Here is a 5,954-nt window from a genome sequence, read left to right as displayed (position 1 = left end):
AACAAGCAGCACAGAAATTATCGACAGATACCACGGAAATAGGAGACTCGACATCTGCGAGGCCCAACACATCAATAAGACAAAACCAGCAGTCATCATCCAAGTAACACATAATTACATTCTCCCGCTTCAAAACCCTGAACCAGCACAGAAGCAAGAAGATAAAACAAGCAATATATATACCCATTTATTCGTGTTCTGTCTTTTTTCATTGATTTGTGTCCTATCACCTCACCCAAAAATTAATATAAGCCCAATCTGAGTATATACGATAAATGAAATGATAAAGCTATCCATTTTATTATGTATGAGTTCATTTTGTTTAATTTGAGTTAAAACTAACGTAGATATATGACCAAATCTAGCCAACCCTACCTAACCTAACCTATCTTATCCTAACCTAAACTAACATAACAATGTCAATAATATATGTTCCTAATATAATATAATAATACTAATTCAAATAAACCAATTGAAAAAGGGTTTTAGAAAATAAAGAAAATGACTCAACCTTTTAGGCAAATCGGGTCTTGCATAGTAGGCAGAGAAGTGCGTTCTGGCTACTATGTGCAACATATATATATATATATATATATATATATATATATATATATATATATATATATATATATATATATATATATATATATATATATATATATATATATATATATATATATATATATATATATATATATATATATATATATATATATATATATATATGCGACTGAAAACTCAAACCCCAGAAGTGACTCGAACCCATACTGCCAGGAGCAACGCAACTGGTGTCTACAGGACGCCTTAATCCGCTTGACCATCATGACCGGACAAAAGGAAGTGATAGCCGAAGCTATTTGAACCACTTCCTCGCCGACACTCGGATGGTAATCTTGGGCATAGCATTTTATCAAATCACCTCAGCTATAAATCACCTTTTATCAAATAGCTTCGGCATTACGAGAGATAACGCCATAACAACCGGGCTCACTCAGGTGTTCAGCACAGGTTACATGATGACTGTCGAAGCCTTCTAGTCTGGTAAGGCTATAATACATTCATACTAACAATATACACTAAACCTTTGATTACGGTTTAGTGACATTAATAATGTTAATAGTTTAATTAAGGTATAAACAAATTTAATACTAATAACCCCCAAATTTGTGTGAAAGTAATTTTACTTGTGATAATAAATCACAAACATACAGGTCACTCATAAAGAGTAAATAAGTAATAAATGCAATTAAATACAGCCCAATCTAATAATCAAAAAATAAATAAATTAATCACCGGTAGGTTTCCCACAATTTATAAAGAAAAATATTCTATATAATTTATGCTATTTTATTTTCCTGAAAAAAATATATTATTTAAATTAAAATATTAATTTCTTAACGGGTTTTCTAAACACATTCATTTATTTCAATCTTTCTCTCTAATCTTTTTATTAACAATAAAACAATAAATATGCACGTAAATAGAGAACTGGAAGTCACTTTCCTTAAAATGTTCATTATTATTGCAACTAATTCTTTAGTTTTACGTACTGCAAAACTTTATTTGAATGTTAAGAAACATTCTTAAATTTTTAAGAATGCCTTCAAGCATTTGTTCTCTTTCTCCATACAATAATAGTCAAAAGAAAATTTATTAACATTAAACAATAATCTACTGTTCAAAATTATCATCGGGTACAAGAGATAATTAATTTGTTTAAAGATTTTTGCCAATTTGGGCACTCCCTCTGCGACAGGCTTCCCACCTCAGCCCGAGGGGTAAAATCGAAAAGCCTAAATATACTTCATGTCTTTAAAAGACCAAACACCTTCCCTACTTACTATTGTTTTAACTGCCTATCAATTAATAGACTGAGACAGTAGTAAGACATTTCCATAAAAAGATAATAAAAAGAAATTGTTTTACTTTAAAACATAAACCATAAAATTGATTCAATTTTAAAAATTCCAACTTTTAAAATTCAAGAAGCATTACAGCCTTATTTAAGTGATAATTGTTCGTTCCTTAGTCACTGATAACTTGGATAATTTAATTAGGATTATAAATATTAAAAAGTAAAGAGGAACTAATGAACAAATCCAAAAGGGACGTGACGAGGATTCGAACCTGCGTCTGGGAGCATCCCAGACACTGTAAAGAGGAACTATTTTCTGTGATGCTTTAATTCAGAGGAGAGAGCTTCAGCGTATCATTAAATGTTTATCTGTGAGTGTCATCATCACTTGGTCGTCAAGAGACGGTTACTGCTGAGTTTTATGTCCTATCTCTGTCTGTCTCTCTCTCTCTCTCTCTCTCTCTCTCTCTCTCTCTCTCTCTCTCTCTCTCTCTCTCTCTCTCTCTCTCTCTCTCTCTCTCTCTCTCTCTCTCTCTCTCTCTCTCTCTCTCTCTCTCTCTCTCTCTCTCTCTCTCTCTCTCTCTGTCTCTCTCTCTCTCTCTCTCTCTCTCTCTCTCTCTCTCTCTCTCTCTCTCTCTCTCTCTCTCTCTCTCTCTCTCTCTCTCTCTCTCTCTCTCTCTCTCTCTCTCTCTCTCTCTCTCTCTCTCTCTCTCTCTCTCTCTCTCTCTCTCTCTCTCTCTCTCTCTCTCTCACTCTCTCTCTCTCTCTCTCTCTCTCTCTCTCTCTCTCTCTCTCTCTCTCTCTCTCTCTCTCTCTCTCTCTCTCTCTCTCTCTCTCTCTCTTCTTAATCATATATCTACATTAGTTTTAACTCAAACTAAAAAATATTAACTCATACATAGTGAAATGAATAGCTTTATCATTTCATAAGAAAAAAAATTGAAAAAAATATATAAATTCGGGAAACTTGGCTTATTAGGCAAATCGGACCTTGCATAGTAGGCCGAGAAGTGCGTTCTGTATACTAGGTATAACACATATATATTATTAAATATGACCGAAAAAGTAAGATTAATAATTCTAACACGAATTTTCTCTATCTTTCGTACATTTCTTTTCACTGTTGGTGGTAATTCAAAAATCAATTCTCCAAAATTCTTTTTTATTTCTAGTCTGACGCGACACTTGAGCGCGTTTCGTAAAACTTATTACATTTTCAAAGACTTTAGTTTACACATACACAACTGAATAGAACTTACACATCTCCGATTTGTTTATATCTACATTTGAGTGAGGTGGATGGGTTGAGGTGGCATTAATAGGGTATTAATTTCATCAACACAAGACAGAACACGAAACAATGGGTATTGAATGGAAGTGATTGTAGAAAGCCTATTGGTCCATATTTCTTGATGCTTCTATATTGGAGCGGAGTCTTGAGGTGGGTAGAATATAGTTGTGCATTAATTGGCTGTTGATTGCTGGTGTTGACTTTTTAATGTGTAGTGCCTCGCAAATGTCAAGCCGCCTGCTATCGCTGTATCTATCGATGATTTCTGTGTTGTTTACTAGGATTTCTCTGGCGATGGTTTGGTTATGGGAAGAGATTATATGTTCCTTAATGGAGCCCTGTTGCTTATGCATCGTTAAACGCCTAGAAAGAGATGTTGTTGTCTTGCCTATATACTGGGTTTTTTGGAGCTTACAGTCCCCAACAGGGCATTTGAAGGCATAGACGACGTTGGTCTCTTTTAAAGCGTTCTGCTTTGTGTCTGGAGAGTTTCTCATGAGTAGGCTGGCCGTTTTTCTGGTTTTATAGTAAATATTTTATTTACTATAAAAATATTTAACTTGATAATGATACGATGACTGCTCTTGGTTACGGTCTGAGTTTCTCCATATCAAATAATGTGAATTATGTAAATATTGCCAAAAGTTTTTGCAATTTGGAGAAATCTAGTGAGATTTCAGCTGATGACATCAATATTTGCAAGGGAATGGTGTACGGTTCTTTACTTAAGGGTACTGTGCCTAATTGTCCAGAGAGGTTTATGCGAGCGTTCAAAACCCTCAAAAAAGATAACTCTCTACATATCACTAAAGCTGATAAATCCAATGCTGTTGTCATCATGGACAAAGAAGACTATGTCCAAAAAATGAACCAGTTATTGGAGGACAGAGACACTTACTTACCTGTTAATAGTGGCCCTATTGAAAGAGTTATTGCTCATTTCAACAAAACTCTTAAAACTGTGCTCAAGAACGATAAGGAGTTGATTCCTAAGTTTTTAAGTCGTTCCCCTTCTCTCCCATATCTATATGGGCTTATTAAAACACACAAACCGAATAATCCTGCAAGACCTATTATTAGTTCTGTTGGATCTGTGGCATATTGACTTTCCAAATGGCTTGTCCAAGTCTTGTCTCCAGTAGTAGGTTCCATTTCCAACTCACACATAACAAACAACTTGGACTTGGTTAACAAGTTGTCTAGTTTGAAATTAAATTATGATTTTAAAATTGTGAGTTTTGATGTGACGGCTCTGTTCACTAGGGTTCCTGTTGATGATCTGTTGTCATTCTTACGGGATCTACTCCCAAGGTATAATTTAACTTTGCCTACTAACACCATTATTGAACTTATAAAATTGTGCATTAAAGATAATTATTTCAGCTTTAATGATTCATTTTATAAACAAACATTTGGCATGGCGATGGGTAATCCCCTCTCCCCTGTTTTGAGCAATCTGTACATGGAATGTTTTGAAACAAATATCCTTCCCAGGATTTTACCCTCAAATTTGCTTTGGTACAGGTACGTTGACGATATTTTGTGCCTGTGGCCGGTTAATCATGACGAAACTGATTTCCTCAATCATATTAATTCGCTGGTTCCGTCAATTAAATTCACAACTGAGAACGAAGTGAATGGTGTTCTGCCTTTTTTAGACATCATGATTCATAGAATTGGTAGGAGTTTCAAATTCAATTTATATAGGAAACCTACCAATGTGTGCTCATATGTACATTTCTATTCAAATCATCATGTTCAGGTCAAGCGGGCAGTTTTTTCTGGTATGTTTCTCAGAGCACTGAGAGTTTGCAGTCCGGAATTTTTCGATGAAGAAATAGCAAATATATTTGAAATTGGGAAGAAGTTAAAATACCCAAAATCGTTCTTGGATCTTGCGTTTGGTCAAGCAAAAAGGACTTTCTACAAACAGACTACTAAGTCTAAACCAGAACTGAAAAATTCGTTGGTATTACCATATTCTGAGGGTCTAGTAAATCTTGCCCCAGCCCTGAAGAACCTTAATATTAATCTAGTGTTCAAAAATGATAATACAGTTAAGTCCATGTTAATTAAGAACTCGCCCTCTTCTGTAGCAGGTTGTGTGTATTCCATCCCTTGTAATGGGTGTGCATGTGTTTACATCGGCCAGACAGGTAAATCTCTTTCCACGCGTTTAAAACAGCATTCATATGCTATTCGTACAGTCCAGCAATCCAGTGCATTGTATTTACATTCCAGTTTATGTAATCATTCTATCGACTTCACAGGGGCAAAATGTATTGTTAAAAGTAAGGATTTTGTTGAACGAAATGTGATCGAGTCTGCTCTGATCAAACATTGTAACAACAGCCTTAATGTGAGCCCCGGTATGTACAAGTTGGATCCCTATTTAAGCCTCAATATAGCACGTCAAAACAATATAGCAATCATTTAAGCACGTATGGCACTTGGAGATATTAATAGGATCTGCCTCGTATGGGCCAATAGGCCTTCTGCAGTTACCTTCTTTCTTATAATTCCTTTCCTCCACTTATTTTTGGTGGTCAGGTGATCTGCCCAGGCGTATATATAGGTCTGATCAGCAATCTTATCTTCATTCTACTTTGCTCTGATGAAGGCGAATTAGCCGAAAACGCGTTAAGCATTTTCTATTTTCACATGTGGTTATTCTGCATACTTGGATCAGTGTTTTTGTGATCATTGTTGCATATGTATATATATATATATATATATATATATATATATATATATATATATATATATATATATATATATATATATATATATATATATATATATATACAT

The sequence above is a fragment of the Procambarus clarkii genome, chromosome 6, assembly GCF_040958095.1.
Source record: "Procambarus clarkii isolate CNS0578487 chromosome 6, FALCON_Pclarkii_2.0, whole genome shotgun sequence".
In the NCBI taxonomy this organism is placed as follows: Eukaryota; Metazoa; Arthropoda; class Malacostraca; order Decapoda; family Cambaridae; genus Procambarus; species Procambarus clarkii.
Note: the sequence above shows the minus strand (reverse complement) of the source record.